The following is a 24,617-nucleotide window of genomic DNA, read 5'->3' as shown; positions in this document are numbered from 1 at the left end:
CCTAGGCAGTTTGGCACCAGTGGATGATAAAGCCATGATAGGATGAGCACAATTATTAATGCAGGGATTGAAACATATAAAATACTTTTTTTTCATATATAATAGCTTTAATCTACTGTAGTTATTTACTGATGGTCATAAAATGTAATCCTGGGTCATTTCAACTTTTGATATGCTCTAAGTCATTTCTCATATTTCCTTGCATTCTGTTATGACAAGATTTTCCAGGATCATCTTATACATTAAATGTCCCACACCTGATTCAGTCATTTTTCCAAGGAAGTTTCATTTTTTTGAATGGCAAATAGTAATTAGGGACAATAATCTGGGGAACTATCAGTGTTCATTACTACTTAGTTGCTCATTGTTCACATGCTTTCCAGTACATAGCTAAGAGAGAATAAATTATGTTATGTTATATTATTATGTTATGTTGTTTTGTTATGTTATGTTAGGAACATGTTATGTTAGGAACATAACATGAGTTCTTACTGAATGACTGGAAAACCAAGGTTTTTACTTAAACTCATTGATCTTATGTCAGTATTTTCTTTGTCTCATTGTCAAGAATCCTGGTTCACGAAGACACAAACATAATTCTTATTTGTTTCATCCCACACATTGACACAATTATCACAGAACAACAATACGCAGACTATCACCCAGAATACAATTACAGAAAATAGCTTAAAATTAGTGTAAAGTTACTTTTCTCTTAGGGGAAACTCAACTTAGCACTAAATTAATTGTGTGAAGTCACTTTGTGTTCCTTGCTAAATGGCTACATTGCCAACTGAACACACAAGCTTTACTTGCTTCATTTTACTTTCAATTTTTAGAGATTGCTTTTTAAATTTTTATTATGTTTTATAATTTATAAAATATTAATATAGAGTATATGAAAAAAGAAATTAGAGTTAAAATATTCAGAAGTTCTTATATTTTTCAAGAGAGACATACATATAATTTAACTAGATATTTCTAAGTCAATTATGTATTTTTAAAAATGTAAGAATAGCTACTAAAAGAATACAAAAATAAATATTAATAAGACTAAGGAAAACTTGAACAAACAAAAGGCAGTATATTAGCTACTCTTGGTGTATAAGAAATTACCCCAAAACTTAGTAGCTTAACATCAAATATTTATTATCTCAAAGTTTCTGTGACTCAGCAATTCAGAAGAAGTTCAGCTACATGGATCTGACTCAGGGTCTCTCATGATGTTGCAGGCCAAATGCAGGCTAGTACTATAGTCATCTAAAGGTTTGGCTGGGGATGACCAATCTGCTCCAAGGTCCAGTCATGTGGCTGTTAGCATGAGGCCTCATTTCTTCACTATCTCCACTAATTTGCACACCATCATTTCCACTTTATTTGAGTCATCAAAAGCAAACAGCTAAGTTCATTCCATACTTCAGGAGAGGGAAATGAGGTACCATCAATTAAATGGAAGAGTATCAGGAATTTGTGGACATATGTTAAAACTGTTACAGGTAGAAAAAAAGAAAATACATAAGCAAAGAAAAACTTAGTAAATAAGAAACACAAAATAAAATATAAAAATAGGTACAAAATAATGAGTAATTTCAGTGAATATGAATAGATTTATTATGTTCGTCTATTAAAAGAGAAATACCAGGGCTCCTGGGTATCTCAGTTGGTTAAGTGACTGCCCTCGGCTAAGGTAATGATCCCAGAGCCCTGGGATCGAGCCCCACATCTGGGGCCCTCCTCTGGAGGGGAGCCTACTCCTCCTTCTCCCTCAGCCTGCCACTTCCCTTGTTTGTGCTCTCTCTCTGTCAAATAAAATTTTCAAAAAAAAAAAAAAAAAGAAAAAAAAAGAAAGAGAGAAAAATACTTAAAGCAGCTTTCTAGCAGCTTTCAGTCACAGGTGGAACATTTGCAAAAACTGACCACCAATTAGGTCAGAAGAGACTTATTTATGAATATTTTTTTTAAGATTTTATTTACTTATTTGAAAGAAAGAGAGAGTAAGAGAGAGAACAGGAGCAGGGTGAGGGGCAGAGAGAAAAGCAGACTCACTGCTGAGCAGGGAACCTGATGTGGGATTCCATCCTGGAACTCTGAGATCCAACTTGAGCCAAGGATAGATGCTTAACCCACTGAGCCACCCAGGTGCCCCAGAGTCTTATTTACAAATATTTAAGAATAGGTCTTATGCCAACTGTAGCGCACACAAATGAGAACTTAATCAAAAAACAGAATAGGGGTGCCTGGGTGGCTCAGTGGGTTAAAGCCTCTGCCTTCGGCTCAGGTCATGATCTCAGGGTCCTGGGATTGAGCCCTGCATCGGGCTCTCTGCTCAGTGGGGAGCCTGCTTCCCTCTCTCTCTCTCTCTCTGCCTGCTTGTGATCTCTGTCAAATAAATAAATAAAATCTTTTAAAAAACAAACAAACAAACAAACAAAAACCCCACAGAATAATAACTGGGGAGCAGTTGGGTGTCTCAGTCAGTTGAGTGACCAAGTCATGGTTTCAACTGGGTTGTGAGATAGAGCCCTACTTCACATTCTCTGCACTCAGCGGAGTCTTTTTGAGATTTTCTCCCTCTGCTCCTCTCCCTACTTGCTCTCACTCTCCCTCTCTAAAATAAATAAATAAATCTTTGAAAAAAAATAAATAATAAAATAGAAAATAGAGTAATACTTAAAGAAATTTTAAGTGCTTATGTATATTAAATTATAGATGCAATCATGCATTTATAACTTTTTCTTTTTTTTAAGATTTATTATTTATTTGACAGATCACAAGTAGGCAGAGAGGCAGGCAGAGAGAGAGAGGAGGAAGCAGGTTCCCTGCCGAGCAGAGAGCCAGATGTGGGGCTCGATCCCAGGACCCTGAGATCATGACCTGAGCTGAAGGCAGAGGCTTTAACCCACTGAGCCACCCAGGCACCCCCATTTATAACTTTTTCAATCGTACTTCAAAACAGTTCACAGTCAAAGAAGAAACTAATAACGAAAATTATTAAAATTTGGAACAGAATTTAGCAGCGGCACCCAGGCGACTCAGTCAGTAGAGCATGGGACTCCTGATCTCTGGGTCATGAGTTGGAGCCCCACGTTGGGCTAGCAATTAACTTAAAAATGAAAAAAGAAGTTAGAACAGAATAAAAATTAAAATATTATATTTTAAAATTTGTAATATGAAGCTAAAGCATCGCATGTTGAGAAATGTAAACATTACTGCCCTTCCTGGATAAAAAGTAAAACAGAAAATTAATGAATTACATATTGGACTCAATTGGAAAAAGAACAACATAACAATTCCTCCCCAAAAAAGGAAGAGGAAAATATAAAGATCAGAGAAATAATTAACATGTTCAAAGGCAAACATATACAGACAGAATAAAAGTAACTAAAATCTTTATTTGAAAAGTTTAATAAAGAAAACAAGTCATTGGCAATCTCAGTCATTACACCATAAAGACTATATGGAAAAACAGTAGCAGGAATTTCAAATAGAACTAACTGTAACACAGTTTCATATTTTAAAAAGCACTCTGAACAATTTTATGCCAATAAATTTCAAATATTAGGTAAAATGGATTATTGCCAAAATTGGATTGTTAAAATCAATCCAAGAAGAAATGGAAATTTTTTTAAGATTTTATTTTTGTTTAAATATTATTTTTATTTATTTTTAAGATTTTATTTATTTATTTGTCAGACAGAGAAAGAGAGCATAAGTAGGGGGAGAAGCAAAAAGAGGGAGAAGCAGTTTCCCAGCTGAGCAAGGAGCTTGATGCAGGACTCAATCCCAAGATCTTGTGATCATGACCTGAGCCAAAGGCAGATGCTTAACAAACTGAGCCACCCAGGCACCCCAAGATTTTATTTTTAAGGGATGCCTGGGGGAATCAGTTGGTTAAGCATCTGAGTCTTGATTTCAGCTCAGGTCATAATCTCAGAGTTATGAGACTGAGCCCTACATTGAGCTCTGTGCTTAGCACAGAGTATGATAGACATTCTCTCTCTCCTTCTTCTCCCCTGACCCTGCTTGCTCGCTCTCTCGCGCGCGCGGTCTCTCACTCTCTCCCTCCCCCTAAAAATAAATAAATAAATCTAAAAAGATATTTTATTTTTTAAGTAATTGCCAGACCTAATGTTTTGCTTGAACTTACATCCCTATTGAGCCAGCCAGACACCTTGAAAATAGGGATATTTTTTAAACCTTTAAAGAAATTAAAACTATAACCAAAAGTTTCCAAAAAGTAACAGATCCAGATATTCTTAAGATAATTTTTTTATTTTGAAATAATTTCAAACCTACAAGGAGTTGTATTTTTACAAAAATATCCTGCATACTCTTCTACTCAGATTCACTGATTGCTAACATATTGCAACATCTGCTTTGTTCCTTTCTTTCTCTCTCTATATATACATGTTTGGTTTTTTTCCAGAATGATTTGAGTTAGTTCCAGATATAATGTTGCTTTGTCCTTAAATGCTTTAGCATGTGCTAAATTACTAAGGTATTCTCTTTCATAAATATAAAGGAAGTATCGAAGACATAGAGATGGCCAACAGACACATAAAAAGATGCTCTTCATCAGGGAAAGGCAAATCAAAATTACAATGAGATATCACCTAACACATCTCAGAATAAAACCAAAAATACAAGAAACAACTACTAGCAAATATGTGGAGAAAAAGGAATCCTTGTGCACTGTTGGTGGGGATGCAAACAGGTACAGCCACTGTGGAAAACAGTATGGAGGTTCCTCAAAAAACTAAAAATAGTCATGATAAGCACAAGATGATATATAGAAATGTTGAATTATAATATAATATACCTGAAACTAATACAACACTTTATATTAACTTACTGGAATTAAAATAAAACTTAAAAAAATTAAAATGAGAATTACCATATGGTCCAGGAATTCCGCTACTGATATTCACCCAAAGAATACAAAAACATTAATTCAAAAAGATATATGCACTTTCTGCCTGTGGACGCCGCCGAGTAAGCATCGTTAAAGTCTCCCCTCCCACCGCCGTCATGTCTAAGTCAGAGTCTCCCAAAGAGCCTGAACAGCTGCGGAAGCTCTTCATCGGAGGTCTGAGCTTTGAAACAACCGATGAGAGTCTGAGGAGCCATTTTGAGCAATGGGGAACACTTACGGACTGTGTGGTAATGAGAGATCCGAACACCAAGCGCTCCAGAGGCTTTGGGTTTGTCACCTATGCCACTGTGGAGGAGGTGGATGCAGCCATGAATGCAAGGCCACACAAGGTGGAACCAAAGAGGGCTGTCTCAAGAGAAGATTCTCAAAGACCTGGTGCCCACTTAACTGTGAAAAAGATTTTTGTTGGTGGCATTAAAGAAGACACTGAAGAACATCATCTAAGAGTTTATTTTGAACAGTATGGGAAAATCGAAGTGATTGAGATCATGACTGACCGAGGCAGTGGCAAAAAGAGGGGTTTTGCTTTTGTAACATTTGATGACCATGATTCTGTAGACAAGATTGTCATTCAAAAATACCATACTGTGAATGGCCACAACTGTGAAGTAAGGAAAGCGCTCTCTAAGCAAGAGATGGCTAGTGCTTCATCCAGCCAAAGAGGTCGAAGTGGTTCTGGAAACTTTGGTGGTGGTCGTGGAGGTGGTTTTGGTGGGAATGACAACTTTGGTCGCGGAGGAAACTTCAGGGGTCGAGGTGGCTTTGGTGGCAGTCGAGGTGGTGGTGGATATGGTGGCAGTGGGGATGGCTATAACGGATTTGGTAATGATGGAAGCAACTTTGGAGGTGGTGGAAGCTATAATGATTTTGGCAATTACAACAATCAATCCTCAAATTTTGGACCCATGAAAGGAGGCAATTTTGGAGGCAGAAGCTCTGGCCCTTATGGTGGTGGAGGCCAATACTTCGCCAAACCACGAAACCAAGGTGACTATGGTGGTTCCAGCAGCAGCAGCAGCTATGGCAGTGGCAGAAGGTTTTAATTACTGCCAGGAAACAAAGCTTAGCAGGAGAGGAGAGCCAGAGAAGTGACAGGGAAGCTACAGGTTACAACAGATTTGTGAACTCAGCCAAGCACAGTGGTGGCAGGGCCTAGCTGCTACAAAGAAGACATGTTTTAGACAATACTCATGTGTATGGGCAAAAAAACTCGAGGACTGTATTTGTGACTAATTGTATAACAGGTTATTTTAGTTTCTGTTCTGTGGAAAGTGTAAAGCATTCCAACAAAGGGTTTTAATGTAGATTTTTTTTTTTTTGCACCCATGCTGTTGATTGCTAAATGTAATAGTCTGATCATGACGCTGAATAAATGTGTCTTTAAAAAAAAAAAAAAGATATATGCACCCTTGTGTTTATTGTAGCATTATTTACAATACCAAGTAATGGAAGCAACCAAAGTATCTACTGATAGATGAATGGATAAAGAAGATGTGAAGATGTGAGATACACACACACACACACACACACACACGCACAATGGGATACTACTCAGCCATAAAAAATGAAATCTTGCCATTTGCAACAACATGGGGATATAATACTAAGTGAGATAGGTCAGTCAGAGAAAGACAAATACCGTATGATTTAACTTACATGTGGAATTTAAGAAACAAATGACCAAAGAAAAGAGACAAACCAAAAAAAACAGGCTCTTAGCTATAGAGGACAAACTGAAAGTCACCAGAGAAGGGGTTGGGGATGAGTGAAATAGGTGAAGGGGACTAAGAGTATACTTATCATGATGAGCACTGAATAATGTATAAAATTTCAAATAACCATATTGTATATCTGAAACTAATATAATGTATGTTAACTAACGAATTAAAAACTTAAAAAACAAATTAGCTAAAAAAAATAATAAAAATGGGGGTGCCTGGTGGCTCAGAGAGTTGAGTGTCCCAATCTTGATTTCAGCTCAATCATGATCTCATGATCTGGGGAAGTAGTCTGGCATCGGGTTCTGTGCTTAGCAGGGAGCCTGCTTGAGGATTCTCTCTCTTCCTCTCCCTCTGCCCCTCCCCCAACTCAAGTTCTCCTGTCACTCTTTCTCTCTCTCGAATAAATACATGTTTTTTAAAATAAAAATAAACAAATAAATAAAATCATAATAATAAAAGAAATTTTCTCAACCTTCAAATATAAACTAAGAAGTATACAATCTTGTGCTATCACAGTTTTCATGAGGTCACTATTCAGCTAACAAATCAGTCTCTAAAAATATATACATAAACATATATATATATATGAGATATCAAATTCCACTGACAGAATATTATTATCCAGTATTCAAATTTTATCAGTTTTTCTAATATTTTCCCTTATGGCAAGTCTTCCTGCCTACGCCTCCCTCCAAGATCTGGTCCAGAAACAACTGCTGTATTTATTTGCCACATCTCTTTTCTCCTGCAATCTGTGAAGGACCCTTGGCCTTTTTGTCTTTCAAGACCTTGACAGTTTTGAAGAGTCCAGGCTAGTGATTCTGCAGACAGAGAATGAATTTTAAAGAGGTTACCCTGGTGATTCTCATGCCCTCTGTAATTTGAGAAGCACTAACTCAAAGGGTTTTTTTCTGGCAAAGCTCTACATTCCTCCCTAGCCACAGATGCCTTGGATCCTATTGTTTCAAGGAGATACAAAGGTACTGCTGGGTCCACATTTTACTTATCTGTGTCACTCACACTAGGCTCAATACCTGGCACCCTATAGGGACTTAATGAAAATTGGACTTGGCAGCTGCATACACAAGGGCTTCCAGCCTGTCTGTAGCAGTGACTGACCTGTACAATGACTTAACCTCTCCAGATCATATTTCCCATCTGTCAACCCAGTTGGGGGGGTTGAGGGTAGGTTGTTCTCTTGTAAACCTTGGTTATTTACCCTCATATGGTTTAGCCCAGGACACCTATCCTCCACTCTAGGAGCTGTACTGGAAATCATAGGTCTCCAAAGTCAGTCACTAATTCTTTAATCATATATCTATGAATCTTCTATGAGGGAGAACCTGTGAATTGAGTCTTGACAATAGAATATGGTAAAGGTGAGGGATGTTATTCTCCTGCTTAGGTTGTGTTACATAAGGATCCCTCCTAGCAGATTGGAGAGAGATACTCTTTGCTGGCTCAGTGAAGTAAGTAGCCATTTTGAGGAAGTCCACATGGCAAGGAACTGTGGGAAAAATCCAGGATTTTCAGTCAGCTTTCAACTGACAGCCATCAAAAAGCTGGAGTGCTCCATGACACGGCCTCAAGGAAATGAATTCTGTAAACACCTGAATGATCTTTGAAGTAGATTCATTCCCAGTCAAGCCTACAGGTGAGAATTCAGCCTGGCCAATACCTTAACTGCAGATTTGTAAGACCCTGAAGCAGAGGACCCAGCTAAGCCATGCCTGCATATCTAGCCCGCAGAAACTGGGGTATAAAAATTACATTAAAAATAGCAAAAAAAGAAATTAATTCTTTCACCATTCTGAAGGACAGAATTCGAAAGTCAGGTTAACTGGCCAAAGCAAGGTGTTAGGAGGGCTGTACTCCCTCCTGAGGCTCTAGCAAAAAATACATTCCTTACCATTTCCAGCTTCTGATGGCTATGACATGTCTTAATATGTAGTGATATCATTCCAACATTAACCTTTATGGCCACATTGCTTTCTCCTCTTCTGTGTGTCAAATCTTATAAAGACCCTCTTATAAGGATACATGTGAATGCATTTAGGGCCCACACTGATTATCCCATACTGTCCTTATCTCAAGATCCTTAATTTAATCACATTTGCAAATCTTTGCCATATAGGAAACATTTACAGATTTCAGGTATTAGGTTATTTAGGTTATAATTATGTTTACTAGCTTTCTTTTACACTATTTAAATTGCCTGTTCTTCTTGTATGAGTTTTGGCGGATTGTGTCTTTGAGGAATTAGTCCATTTCACTTAGGTTATCAAAATTGTAGGCATAGCCATTCATAATATTCCTTCACTATCGTTTTGATGTTTATAGGATCTGTAATAAGTCCCTTTTTTATTTCTGTTGTTAGTAATTTGTGTCCTGTCTTTTTTCTTGGTTTGCCCGACTAGGGCTCATCAATTTGATTGAACTTTTCAAAGAGCTGGCTTTTAATTTCATTTAATTTCCATATTGATTTTTTTTTCAACTTAATTGATGTCTGCTCTGATCATTACTATTTATTTTTTCTGCTTACTTTATGTTTAATTTGCCTTTTTTTCTAGTTTCCTACGATAGAAACTTAGATGATTAATTTTAGATCTTATTTCTTTTCTAATATATTAATTCAGTGCTATAAATCTCCCGCTAAGTATATTTTCACTGTATCCCACAAATTTTGGTAGGTTGTATTTTCATTTTCCTTTTGTTCATAATATTTTTAGTTTCTCCTGAGAGTTCTTCTTTGACCCATATGTTTGGAAGTGTGTTTTTTAATCTTCATGTGTTTTTGGATTTTCTAGTTTTCTTTCTGTTATTTAATTCTGGCTTATTTATATTAGGGTCTTAGATAAGACACTGTATAATTTCTATTTTTTTCACTCTGATAAAGTATGTTTTATTTTTATTAATTTATTAATTTATTTTTATTATTTAAATAAAGATTTTATTTATTTATTTGACAGAGAGAGATCACAAGTAGCAGAGAGGCAGGCAGAGAGAGTGAGAGAGAGGAAGAAGCAGGCTCCCTGCCGAGCAGAGAGCCAGACGTGGGGCTCGACCCCAGGACCCTGGGATCATGACCTGAGCCGAAGGCAGAGGCTTTAACCCACTCAGCCACCCAGGCGCCCCTAATGTTTGTTTTATGATAGAGAATGTGATCTATCATGGCGAATGATTCATGTGAGCTTGAGAAGAATACACATTCTGTTCTTGTTGAAGTAGACTATTGATGTCCAGTTGAGTGATAGTGTTGTTGAGTTAAACTATGTTCTTAGAGATTCTCTGCTGCTAGATCTGTCCTTTTTTTTTTTTTTTTTTTTTTTAGGGGGTGGAGTTGTAGAGGGAGAGGGAGAAAGAACCCTAAGCAGGTTCTCTGCCCAGCATATAGCTGATATAGCTGGACGTTAAGGCTCAATCTCACAACCCTGAGATCATGACCTGAGCTGAAATGAAGAGTCAGATTCTTAACCGACTGAACCACCCAAGCACCCCCGGATCTGTTCATTTGTGCTAGAAGAATGTTGAAACCTCCAACTATGATACTGGATTTATCTATTTCTTTTTGCAGTTCTATCAGTTTTTGCCTCATAGTTTAGTGCTCTGCTTTTAAGCTCATGCATGCTAAGGATTATTTAGTCTTCTCAGACAACTGGCTCTTTTATCAATATGTAATACTTTTCTTTATCCCTGATAACTTTTTTGCTTTGAAGTTCGCCCTGCCTGAAATTAATATAGCTATTCTCACTTTATTTTGATTAGTGTTAGCATGGTATATTTTTCCCTATCCATTTATCTTTTTATTTTATTTTATTTTATTTTATTTATTAGAGAGAAAGCATAAGCAGAGGGAGCAGCAAGCAGAGGGAGAAGGAGAAGGAGGTTCCCCACTGAGCAAGGGGCCCAACATGGGACTCCATCCCAGGACCCCAGGATCATGACCTGACCCGAAAGCAGATGCTTTATTGACTGAACCACTCAGGCATCCCATCCATTCCATTTATTTTTTTAAAAAGTTTTTATTTTAGGGGTGCCTGGGTGGTTTAGTCAGTAAAGTGTCTGTCTTCAGCTAAGGTCATGATTCTGGGGTCCTAGGATGGAGCCCCACATTGGACTCCCTACTCCACAGGGAGATTGTTTCTCTCTCTCTATCCATCCCTCCCCTGTTAGTTCTCTCTCTCTCTCTCTCTCTGTGCTCTCATTCAAATAAATAAATAAAATCTTTTTTAAAAAATATTTTTTTCTTTTAAAAAAAAAAAGTCTTTACTTTAATTCCAGTATAGTTACATACATGTAATATTAGTTTCAGGTGTATAATATAGTGAGATAACACTTCCCATACAACACCCAGTGCTCATCACAGATGAAGAAGTACTGACAACATTTTTTTTAAGTAAGATCTATACCCAACACAGGGCTTGAATTCATGACCTCAAGATCAATATTCACATGCTCTACTGACCAAGCCAGCCAGGCTTCCCCATTTACTTTTAATTTATATGTGTTTTTACATTTAAAATGGGCTTCTTAAATACAGCATGTAGTTGAGTTTTGTTTTCTGATGCTACCTGGCAACTTCTCTTTTAATTGGCACAATTAGACCATTAACATTCAAAGTGATTATTGACGTATTTAGATTAATGTCTATCAAATCTGTCATTGTTTTCTATTTGATGCACTTGTTGTTTGTTCTTATTTTTGTTTTCAACTCCTCTTCTGGTTTTTTTTGTGGTTTTATTTTTTTTTTAAAGATTTTATTTATTTGACAGAGAGAGAGAGAAATAGGCAGAGGGGGAGGGGGAAGTAGGCTCCCCACTGAGCAGAGAACCCTATGCTAAGCTAGATCCCAGGACCCTGAGACCATGACCTGAACCGAAGGCAGAGGCATTAACCCCCTGAGCCACCCAGGCGCCCCAAGATTTCATTCTTTTTGGTGACTGAGTAATGTTCCATTGTCTATATGCTACATCTTCTTTTTTTTAAAAAAAAGACTTTATTTGTCAGAGAGAGAGAGCACAAGCAGGCAGAGAGGGAGAGGCAGAGGCAGAGGAGAAGCAGGCTCCCCACTGAGCAAGGAGCCTGATACAGGACTTGATCCCAGGACCCTGGGATCATGACCTGAGCTGAAGGCAGCAGCTTAACCCACTGAGCCACACAGGTGCCCCAGAAGACTTTGGACAGTTTTATTATTTTATTTTTATTTTAAAGATTTTATTTATTTGACAGAGAGAGACACAGCGAGAGAGAGAACACAAGCAGGAGGAGTGAGAGGGAGAAGCAATGGTAGGCTTGATCCCAGGACCCTGGGATCATGACCTGAGCCAAAGGCAGACTCATTTTTTTTTTTTAATTTTTTTTTAAGATTTTTTATTTATTTATTGGACAGAGATCACAGTAGGAGAGAGGAAGGGAAGAGATCACAGAGAGAGGAAGGGAAGCAGGCCCCCTGCCGAGCAGAGAGCCCGATGTGGGACTCGATCCCAGAACCCTGAGATCATGACCTGAGCCGAAGGCAGCGGCTTAACCCACTGAGCCACCCAGGCGCCCCAAAAGGCAGACTCTTAACAACTGAGCCACCCAGGAGCCCCTTGTTTTTTGTGGGTTTAATTGAATATTTTGTATGATCCCTTTCTTTCTTTTTTTCCTTCTTTCTAAGAACAGGTCTTATCAAACGTCCTGAGCAAAACTGCGCACATTGCTTGTTCTACCTCTGCCCAACACAGGATGTTTGACTTGTTCTATGCAAGCTTTGACTGGGTCCCCCTTGCTTTAGATTACGTGGTATCCCCCAGGAGCACCATGTTGGTGCCACACTTGGTGCAGATGTCTATGTTACAAAGTGACATATTTCCCAGTCCCTCAACATCCATGGTCGTGACCTCAGTCTTTCAGGGAGCTGAAATTACAGGCTTGCACCACTGTGGCCTGGCTCTCATTTCTTAACAAGTCAATAACACTTTTTGTTTCAGAATTTATTTATTTATTTTAAAGGTGGAAGGCCAGAGGGAGAGGGAGAGAGAGAATCTCCAGCAGACTTCCCACTAACCATGGAGCCCCAGGTGGTATGCCATCTCATGCTACACGAGACCAGGAACTGAGGCAAAATTATGCTTAACCAACTGAGCCACCCAGATGCCCCAATTATACTTTTTTAAAATGCTTTTTAAATAAAAGATTTTATTTATTTATTTGAGATAGAGAGAAAGAGCATCAGTAGGAGGCAGAGGAAGAGAGAGAAGCAAGCTCCCTGGGATCATGACCTGAGCTGATGGCAGACACTTAACTGACTAAGCCACACGGATACCTCTAAATACTTTTTTTTTTTTTTTAAGATTTATTTATTTATTTATTTATTTGACAGACAGATCACAAGTAGGCAGAGAGGCAGGCAGAGAGAGAGAGAGGAGGAACAGGCTCCCCGCTGAGCAGAGAGCCCGATGCGGGGCTCGATCCCAGGACCCCGAGATCATGACCCGAACCGAAGGCAGAGGCTTAACCCACTGAGCCACACAGGTGCCCCCTAAATACTTTTTTTGAAAACTTTTTTTTAGTGGCTACTCTAGAGTTTGCAGTGTACATTTTCAAGTAATCCAAGTCCACTTCATACAACATTATATCACTTCAGGGGTAGTATGAATACCTTGTAAAACAATATAATCCAAATTCCTCTTCCTTATCCCTTGTCTCATTGCTGTCATTCATTTCACTTATATATAAGCATACAAAAGCATATTTTATATAGCTATATACACACATATACATATATATATCTACATGTACAAAGATATTTTCATAAGCCTACATCATGAAATACGCAGTCACTATTATGTTTTGAAAATTTGAAATTCTGTGAGAATTATCAAAATGGGCGCCTGATTGGCTCAGTCGGTTGAGCATCTGACTCTTAATTTCAGGTCAGGTTGTCATCTCAGGGTCGTGAGATCAAGACCTGAGCTGGGCTCAGTGTTCAGTGGGGAGTCTGCTTGAGATTCTTTCCCTCTTTCCCTCCCCCTGCTCTTGCACACCCACTCTCTCTCTCTCTCTCAAATATGTCTTTAAAAAAAAAGTGACACAGAGGGCGCCTGGGTGGCTCAGTGGGTTAAGCCGCTGCCTTCTGCTCAGGTCATGATCTCAGGGTCCTGGGATCGAGTTCCGCATTGGGCTCTCTGCCCAGCAGGGAGCCTGCTTCCTCCTCTCTCTCTCTCTGCCTGCCTCTCTGCCTACTTGTGATCTCTCTCTGTCAAATAAATAAATAAAATTAAAAAAAAAAGTGACACAGAGACATCAAGTAAGCACATGCTGTTGGAAAAATAGCATTAATAGACTAGCTAGACTAAGAGTTGCCACAGATCTTTACTTTGTAAAAAGCAGTATCTGTGAAGTGAAAGCAAATCACAATAAAATGAGATAAGCCTCTAAATGACTTAAACCTCATAGTACAAACATAACCCTGTCTTTCTCCCTTTCCTCAAACATCTAGATTCCCTGAGTTGCAACGATATTGAAATTAGGCCAGTTAATAGCATTGCTGCCTGTGTTCTCCTCAAGGATTTTGATGGATTCCTTTCTCACATTGAGGTCCTTCATCCATTTTGAGTCTATTTTCGTGTGTGGTATAAGGAAATGCTCCAATTTCATTTTTCTGCATGTGGCTGTCCAATTTTCCCAACACCATTTATTGAAGAGGCTGTCTTTTTTCCATTGGACATTCTTTCCTGCTTTGTTGAAGATTACTTGAGCATAGAGTTGAGGGTCTATTTCTGGGCTCTCTATTCTGTTTCATTGACCTATGTGTCTATTTTTGTGCCAGTACCATGCTATCTTGATGATGACAGCTTTGTAATAGAGTCCGAAGTCCGAAATTGTGATGCCAACTTTGGCTTTCTTTTTCAATATTCCTTTGGCTATTCGAGGTCTTTTCTGGTTCCATATAAATTATAGGATTATTTGTTCCATTTCTTTGAAAAAAAAATGGGTGGGATTTTGACAGGGATTGCATTAGATGTGTAGATTGCTTTAGGTAGCGTAGACATTTTCACAATATTTATTCTTCCAATCCAGGAGCATGGAACATTTTTCCATTTCTTTGTGACTTCCTCAATTTCTTTCATGAGTATTTTATAGTTTTCTGAGTATAGACTCTTTGCCTCTTTGGTTCATTTATTCCTAGGTATCTTATAGTTTTGGGTGCAATTGTAAATGGGATTGACTCCTTAATTTCTCTTTCTTCTGTCTTGTTGTTGTTGTAGAGAAATGCAACTGATTTCTGTGCATTGATTTTGTATCCTGACACTTGATTAAATTCCTGTACAATTTCTAGCTGTTTTGGAGTGGAGTTTTTTAGGTTTTCCACATATAGTATCATATCATCTGCAAAGAGTGATAGTTTGACTTCTTCTTTGCTGATTTGGATGCCTTTAATTTCTTTATGTTGTCTGATTGCTGAGGCTAGGACTTCTAGTACTATCTTGAATAGCAGTGGTGATAATGGACATCCCTGACGTGTTCCTGACCTTAGCGAAAAAGCTTTAAGTTTTTCTCCATTGAGAATGATATTTGCTGTGTGTTTTTCACAGATGGCTTTGTTGATATTGAGGTATGTGCCCTCTATCCCTACACTTTGAAGAGTTTTGATCAGGAAGGGATGCTGTACTTTGTCAAATGCTTTTTCAGCATCTATTGAGAGTATCGTGTGGTTTTTGTTCTTTCTTTTATTAATGTGTTGTATCACATTGATTAGCGGATGTTGAACCGCTAATACAGCCTTGGAATAAATACCACTTGGTTGTGGTAAATAATCCTTTTAAAGTACTGTTGGATCCTATTGGCTAGTATTTTGGTGAGAATTTTCGCATCTGTGTTCATTAAGGACATTGGTCTGTAGTTCTCTTTTTTGATGGGATTCTTGTCTGGTTTTGGTGATGCTGGCCTCATAAAATGAGTTTGGCAGTTTTCCTTCCACTTCTTTTTTTTTGGAACAGTTTCAGAAGAATAGGATTTAATTATTCTTTCAATGTTTGGTAGAATTCCCCTGGGAAGCCGTCTGGCTCTTGGCTTTTGTTTGGAGATTTTTGATGACTGTTTCTAGCTCCTTACTGGTTATGGGTCTGTTCAGGTTTTCTATTTCTTCCTGGTTCAGTTGTGGTAGTTTATGTGTCTCTAGGAATGCATCCATTTCTTCCAGATTGTAAAATTTGTTGTGTAGAGTTGCTCATAGTATGTTCTTATAATTCTTTGTATTTCTTTGGTGTTAGTTGTGATCTCTCCTCTTTCATTCATGATTTTATTTATTTGGGTCCTTTCTCTTTTAACTTTGATAAGTCTGGCCAGGGGTTTATCAATCTTATTAAATCTTTCAAAGAACCATCTCCTAGTTTCGTTGATTTGTTCTATTGGGTTTTTTTGTTTCTATTTCATTGATTTCTGCTCTGATCTTTATTATTTCTCTTCTCCTGCTGGTTGTAGGCTTTCTTTCTTGTTCTTTCTCCAGCTCCTTTAGGTGTAGGGTTAGGTTGTGTATTTGAGACCTTTCTTGTTTCTTGAGAAAGGCTTGTACCACTATATCTTTTCCTCTCAGGACTGCCTTTGCTGTGTCCCACAGATTTTGAACCGTTGTGTTTTCAGTATCATTTTTTCCATGAATTTTTTCAATTCTTCTTTAATTTCCTGGTTGACCCATTCATTCTTTAGAAGGATGCTATTTAGTTTCCATGTATTTGGAAACTAAATACCTTTCAAAATTTCAAAATTTCCTCTTGTGATTGAGTTCTAGCTTCAGAGCATTGTGGTCTGAAAATATGCAGGGAATGATTCCAATCTTTTGTTACCGGTTGAGACGTGATTTATGACCCAGGATGTGATATCTTCTGGAGAATGTTCCATGTGCACTGGAGAAGAATGTGTATTCTGTTGCTTTGGGATGGAATGTTCTGAATATGTCTGTGATATCCATCTGGTCCAGTGTGTCATTTAAGGCCTTTATTTCTTTGTTGATCTTTTGCTTGGATGATCTGTCCATTTCTGTGAGGGGAGTGTTAAAGTCCCCTACTATTATTGTATTATTGTCGAAGGGTTTCTTTGATTTTGTTATTAATTGGTTTATATAGTTGGCTGCTCCCACGTTAGGGGCATAGATATTTAAAATTGTTAGATCTTCTTGTTGGACAGGCCCTTTGAGTATGATATAGTGTTCTTCCTCATCTCTTATTATAGTCTTTGGCTTAAAATCTAATTGATCTGATATAAGGATTGCCACCTCAGCTTTCTTCTGATGTCCATTAGCTTGGTAAATTGTTTTCCACCCCCTCACTTTAAATCTGGAGGTGTCTTTGGGTCTAAAATGATTTTGTTGTAGGCAATATTGATGGGTTTTGTTTTTTTATCCATTTCTGATACCCTGTGTCTTTTGATTGGGCATTTAGCCCATTTACATTCAGGTAACTATTGAAAGATATGAATTTAGTGCCATTGTATTGCCTGTAAGGTGACTATTACTGTATATTGTCTCTGTTCCTTTCTGATCTACTACTTTTAGGCTCTCTCTTTGCTTAGATGACCTCTTTCAATATTTCCTGTAGAGCTGGTTTGGTGTTTGCAAATTCTTTCAGTTTTTGTTTGTCCTGGAAGCTTTTAATCTCTCCTTCTATTTTCAATGATAGCCTAGCTGGATATAGTGTTCTTGGCTGCATGTTTTTCTCGTTTAGTGCTCTGAATATATCATGCCAGTTCTTTCTGGCCTGCCAGGTTTCTGTGGATAAGTCCACTGCCAATCTAATATTTTTACCATTGTATGTTACAGATTTCTTGTCCCAGGCTGCTTTCAGGATTTTCTCTTTGTCGCTAAGACTTGTAAATTTTACAATTAGGTGACGGGGTGTGGACGTATTCTTGTTGATTTTGAGGGGGGTTCTTTGCACCTCCTGGATTTTGATGCTTGTTCCCTTTGCCATATTAGGGAAATTCTCTACAATAATTCTCTCCAATATATATTCTGATCCCCTCTCTCTCTTCTTCTTCTGGAATCCCAATTATTCTAATGTTGTTTCGTCTTATGGTGTCACTTATTCTCTGTCATTTGGTCTTCTATATCAGTAATTCTTGCTTCTGCCTCATCTATCCTAGCAGTAAGAGCCTCCATTTTTTATTGCACCTCATTAATAGCTTTTTAAATTTCAACTTGTAAGCTTTTAGTTCTTTTATTTCTCCAGAAAGGGCTTTTATCTCTCCAGAGAGGGCTTCTCTAATATCTTCCATGCCTTTTTCGAGCCCGGCTAGAACCTTGATAATCCTCATTCTGAACTCTATATCTGACATATAACCAATGTCTGTATTGATTAGGTCCCCAGCCTTCGGTACTGCCTCTTGTTCTTTTTTTTGTGGTGAGTTTTTCCGCCTTGTCATTTTGTCCAGATAAGAGTATATGAAGGAGCAAATAAAATACTGCAAGGGTGGCAAAGACCCCAGGAAATGCACTTTAACCAAATCAGAAGAGACCCCAAATCGTGGGAGGGAGAAAGGGGAAAAAACGAAGTTCAGAATAAAAATAAATAAATAAAACAAATAAAGAAAAAAATAATATATATATTAGATAAACTAGTTAAAAACGTTAAAAAAGGGTAAAAGTTTAAAAAAAATTTAGCAGAAAAAAATAAAACTAAAAAAAAATTAAATTCACCGTGAGACTAAAAAATCATGGGGAGAAAGCCATGAGTTCCGTGCTTTGCTTTCTCCTCCACCAGAATTCTGCTGTTCTCCTTGGTAGGTGAAATTTTTCTTGGCTGGATTTCTTGTTGATCTTCTGTGGGAGGGGACTGTTGTAGTGATTCTCAAGTGTCTTTGCCCCAGGCGGAATTGCACCGCCCTTACCAGGGGCCGGGCTAAATAATCCTCTCTGGTTTGCTTTTGGGAGCTTTTGTCCCCTGAACACTTTGCAAAGAGTTCTGGAGGACGGGAATGAAAATGGTGGCCTCCCAGTCTCCGGCCCAGAGTAGCTGAGACCTCGGGGCCCCACTCCTCAGTGCGCCCTCAGAGAAAAGAGCCCAATCACTCCTGTCTCCCTGGCCTCTGGCCACACTCTGAGCTTACTGAGCCTGGACCGGTTCAAGGTAACCCCGAGCTGAGAGCTCACTCCTCGGCTCTGTCTCTGTAGCCGGCTTCCCCGGTCTAATTCCTGTGAGCTCTGCGACACTCAGACACTCCCGATCCTTCTGTGACCCTGTGGGGCCTAGGGCCATGCTGGCCCTGAGTGGGCTTCAGCCCAGTTTATCCTCTGGAGCTATGTCCCTCAGTGGAGCAGACTTTTAAACATCCTGATTTTGTGCTCTGTTTCTCTGCCATTTACAGGGAGCCGGCCCCTCCCCACCCCGGTCTATCTTCCCATCACCTTGGATTCCCTTCTCCACTGGTCCTACCTTTCAGAAAGCGGTCAATTTTCTGTTTCTAGAATTGCTGTTCTTCTTCTCTTTGATCTCCTGTTGGATTTGTAGGTGTTTGCAATGGTTTGATAAGCTATCTAGCTGATCTCCTGCTACCTGATGTAGTCTCAGCCTGCTACTTCTCTGCCGTCTTGACTCCTCTGCCTCCAAAACTATCTTTTTTTTAAAAAAGTGTTTCACTACCAGAGTGCTTCATTAGGTTGTGTTAAAAACTATGGCTTTCAAAGGCTCTCAATTGCACATGTTCCTTCCCTATGTACACTTTAATAAAATACAACTGTTTGAGTTTCTGTTAAAAAAAAACAAAAAGAGTGTTTCTTGGTTTGCCTCTTTTCCCCCCCTTTTGTTTATTTCTTTGGTTTTTTAAATTTCACATAAGAGTGAAATCATATGGTATTTGCCTTTCTCTGACCATTTTGCTTAGCCTGATGCTCTCTAGCTCCATCCATGTCATGGAAAGGTTTAAGGTTTTTTTTTTTTTTTTATGACTGAGTAATACTACATTGTATATTTATAAAACATCTTTTTTCTCCATTTGTCAATCAGTGGACACGGAGGCTGTTTCCATAATTTGGCTATTGTAGATAAAGCTGCTAAAAACATCAAGCTGCATGTATCCTTTGAATCAGTATTTTTTTATTATTATTTATTATTCTTTGAGTAAATACCTAGTAGTGTTATTGCTGGATTGTAGGGTAGTCTCATTTTTAACTTTTTAAGGTACCTCCATACTGTTTTCCATAGTGATTGCACCAGTTCGCATTCCCACCAACAGTGCAAGAGGGTTCCCCTTTTTCCACATCCTCAGTAACACTTGTTTCTTTTGTTGTTGATTTTAACTATTCTGAAAGGTGTGAGGTGGTAGCTCACTGTAGTTTTGCTCTGCATTTCCCTGATGATGAGTGATATTAAGCATCTTTTCATATATCTGTTGCCTGTCTAGATGTCTTCTTTGGAGAAATGTCTGTTCATGACTTATGCCCATTTTTTTACTTGGATTATTCATTTTTAGATGTTCAGTTTTATAAGTACTTTACATAATTTGGATACTAACCCTTTATCTAATATGTCATTTGCAAGTATCATTTCCCATTCCATAGGCTGCCTTTTAGTTTTGTTGATTGTTTCCTTTGCTGTGAAAAGCTTTTTATCTTGATGTAGTTCTAATAGTTTATTTTTGCTTTTGTTTTGCTTACCTTAGGAGACATATCCAGAATGAAATTGCTACAGCCAATGTCAAAGAGGTTACTGTCTGTGTTTTTCTCTAGGATTTTTGTGGTTCCAGGTCTCTCATTTAAGTTTTTAATCCATTTTGAGTCTATTTTTGTGGATGGTGTAAGGAAATGGTCCAGTTTCATTCTTTTGCATATTGCTGTTAAGTTTTCCAAAACATTTGTTGAAAAGACAGTTTTATTCCCATTGGGTATTTTTTCTGACTTCAGCGAAGATTAATTGCATATGATTGTGGGTTCATTTCTGGGTTTCCTATTCTGTTCCATTGATCCATGTGTCTATTTCTGTGTCAATACCTTACTATTTTGATTATTACATCTTTGTAAGTAACTTGGAGTCTGGAATTATGATGCCTCCAGCTTTGCTTTTCTTTTTTAAGATTCCTTTGGCTATTCATGGGTTTTCTTTGGTTCCATACAAATTTTAGGATTGTTTGTTTTAGCTTTGTAAAAAAAAAAATGTTGTTGGTATTTTAATAGGGATTGCATTAAATATGTAGATTGTTTTGGGTAGTATGGACATTTTAACAATGTTTGTTCTTTCAGTATATGTGAATGGAATGTATTTCCCTAGTTTCCTAAATTATTTAGAAAACTACATTTAAAGTTGCAAACCAAAGTTCCAGTGATACCAGCATTTGCACTAATAATTATTTTCCTTGAAATTTATTAGTCTTTTAAATCATGTAGAAAACAAAACTATGGTTTGTATACAATAATACTAGCCTTTAAACCATCCATGTATTACCTGGTTTTTTTTTTTTAAGATTTTATTTATTTATTTGTCAGAGAGAGTGAGCACAAGCAGACAGACTGGCAGGCAGAGGCAAAGGGAGAAAAATGCAGGCTCCTTGCCAACCAAGAACCCAATATAGGAATCGATCCCAGGACACTGGGATCATGACCTGAGCCAAACGCAGCCGCTTAACCAACTGAGCCACCCAGGCGCCCCTGTATTACCTTTTTTGAAAGCTTTATTTCTTCATACAGGTGTGAGTTATAGCCTATTGCCTGCTTATTTCACAGTGAAGGACTCTGTTGAGCATTTCTTCCATGGCAGGTCTAGTGTTCATGAACTCTCAACTTTTGTTTATCTGGGATTTTCTTGATTTCTTTCTCACTCTTAAATGAATGTTTTTCCTGATATACAATTCATGGTTGACAGGTTTTTTGTTTTGTTTTGTTTTGTTTTTGCACTTTGACCATATCAGCCTACTTTTTTCTGGCTTCCAAGGATCCCACATATATAATGATATGCTTCCTAGCTGCTGCTTTCAGGAATCTTGTTCTGTGTTTGACTTTTAAAAGCTTAATTATAATGTGTCTCAGTTTAGGCCACTTTGAGTTCATTTCAGTTGTAGTTCATTGAACTTCTTTTTTATATTCATGCCTTCATCAAATTTGTGAAGCTCTCAGGCATTTTTTCTTTAAATACTTTCTTCGTCCCTTTCTTTCTTTTCCTTCTGGAACTCTCACAATGCATATGTCAGTATTTGATGATGTCCTATAGGTCCCTTAGGCTCTATTTGCTTTTCCTTAAACTTTCCTCTGTTTCTCAGCAGAATTCCATTGTCCTATCTTCAAGTTCACTGATTCTTCCTCCAGCCTGCTCAAATCTGCCTTTGAATCCCTCTAGTGAAATTTTCAATTCCATTACTAAACATTTTAGCTTCAGAATTTCTTTTGCTTTCTATTAAGATTGTCTGTCTCTTTATCAATATTTATATTATTGTTCACACATTATTTTGTTGACTTTATGTCTTCCTTTAGATTCTTGACCATCCTTAACATGATTATTTTGAAATTTTGTCTATGTAGCTGCCGCTATATCAACAGTTAATATTGACTTTTTTTTCCTTTGGTCTATACTTTCCTCTTTCTTTGTATGCTTTGTGATTTTTTTTGTTGTACACTGGACATTTCAATCCAACCATGTGATTTCCAGACTCTGGAAATCAGAGTCTCATCCTTTCTCAGGGTTTATTGATTTTGTTATTGCTTTTTATTTTTGTAGTCTGTCTGTGTGCCAAGAATCAACCTGAGGTGTACACTTAAGGTCTTTTCATATTTTTTCTGAGCCTTCCCCTGGGCATACATGGTCACTCTCTAATTTTTTCAGATAAGCAGTTGCTTTTTAATACCTTAGTCTTTAATGTCTAGTTTCTAAAAGAGTAGAAAGTAAAAAATGAATGGGTAGGGGAGAATATGCTTGGAATTAACATAATTTTCAAAACTTGTTCCTTATTGATAGAGATTTGGTTATTTCCTTTTATTACTATTATTGTTATTAACATATAATGAATTATTTGTTTTAGGGGTACAGTTCTGCGGTTCATCAGTCTTACACAACACACAGCATTTACCATAACGCATAACCTCCCCAATGACCATCACTGAGCCACCTATCCCCCCACCCCTCCACCTCTAGCTACCCTCAGTGTTTCCTGAGATTAAGAGACTCTTATGGTTTGTCTCCCTCTCTGGTTTCATCTTTTTTCATTTTTCCCTCCCTTCCCCTATGATCCTCTGTCTTGTTTCATAAAGTCCACATATCAGTTGAGATCATATGATAATTCTTTCTCTAATTGACTTATTTTGCTTAACATGATACTCTCTGGTTCCATCCACATCATTGCAAATGGCAAGATTTCGAGTTTTGATGGCTACATAATATTCTATTGTATATACACACCACATCTTCTTTATCCATTGATCTGTCAATGTGACAGATGGATTCTTTCCATAGTGTGGCTATTGTGGACATTGCTGCTATAAACACTGTGGTGCTGGTGCCCCTTGAGATCACTACATTTGTATCTTTGGAGTAAATAGATGGTAGTGCAATTGCTGGGTTATAGGGTAGCTCTATTTTCAACTTTTTGAGGAACTTCCATACTGTTTTCCAGAGTGGCTGCACCAACTTAGATTACCACCAACAGTGTAAGAGGGTTCCCCTTTCTCTCCATCCTCACCAACATCTGTCATTTCCTGATTTGTTAATTTTAGCCATTCTGACTGGTATAAGTTGGTATCTCACTGTCGTTTTAAAGTGTCTTTCCCAGATGTGGAGTGATATTGAGCACTTTTTCATATGCCTGTTGGCCATTTGTAGGTCTCTGTTTCTGTCTTCACATGTACTTTTCCTTTGTCAGTTTTGTTTTATGGACAATTGTCATTGTATTTAGGGCTCACTCTTATCTGAGATGAGCTCATCTCACAATCCTCAAGTAGGTGTACCAAGACCTTTTTTTCTGAATGAGATTAATTTTACATGTTCTGGGTGAACATATATTTTGGGGAGGGCAACATTCAACCCATTGTAAGTGATATATATTAGGTTTATGTATGTATATGACATATTATAATCATTATTAAATTATTAGTAAATTAACAATTTATTATTATGAATTTATAAATTACTTGGTGATTATAATATGCCATTACAATATGCCATTATTTTACATACATATATATACATTAATATATAAAAATATATACATGCATACATATACACAAATGTATATAAATATGTATATCTCATGTCATCCCATGGATGGGGTGAGCAGCAGTGGAAGTTATTAATTGGGAGTTGTAGTTTCTGTAGGGAATTTAAACACAATGATAAAATCTAAGAATTAGTCTGTTTTTTACTATCACTATGTTCAGGCAATTTTAAATACTGTCAGTGGTAAAATACTTAAAATTATCTTTTGCTGGTCTAGGTAGAAAATAATTACAGCAGGTAATGTTGAATATTAATAATGAACTTATAAACTCCAAATTAACATGATTTATTGCTTATCATTTAAAAACATTGTATTTTACATAGAGGTTAATTCCAAAAACTCCCAACACTATTATCACCCCACATACATATAAACTTATCTTATACATCTTTATTTTGAGAGTAAGCTTATAATAATTCTAAATCATTAGAGCCTGCATCATGTGCAAGTCAGGCCTGTAACTCGTGGGGCACTACATATTACTTAAACAACGTAGCGACACTTGGGGGGTTCAGTTGGTTAAGCAACTGCATTCAGCTCAGGTCATGATCTCAGGGCTCCTTGCTCATCAGGGAGCTTGTCTCTCTCTCTGCCTGCTGTTCTGCCTGCTTATGCTCTATGACAAATAAGTAAATAAAATCTTAAAAAAAAAACCCAGATTATAAATAAATGATGACACAGTCATTGTAAAAAAACAGAATATACATAATACTAATTCTGATGTCATATGTGACCACTTGTGGTTTTTATGTCTGTGTAATAACTGTTTAAAAAGAAAAACAAAACAA

General features: G+C 37.6%; 1 pseudogene across 1 annotated transcript; it reads left to right on the top strand.

Annotated features, from left to right (window-relative positions):
- The first annotated feature begins 4,971 nt into the window (after positions 1 to 4,971).
- LOC309849275 (heterogeneous nuclear ribonucleoprotein A1 pseudogene) lies at positions 4,972 to 6,250 on the top strand (annotated as a pseudogene). Its single transcript has one exon. The product of its transcript is annotated as a heterogeneous nuclear ribonucleoprotein A1 pseudogene (transcript).
- Positions 6,251 to 24,617: the final 18,367 nt, after the last annotated feature.

Source organism: Mustela nivalis (genome assembly GCF_964662115.1).
Source record: "Mustela nivalis genome assembly, chromosome: 15".
Lineage (NCBI taxonomy): Eukaryota > Metazoa > Chordata > Mammalia > Carnivora > Mustelidae > Mustela > Mustela nivalis.
Note: the sequence above shows the minus strand (reverse complement) of the source record. Positions and strands in the feature narration are given on the sequence as shown.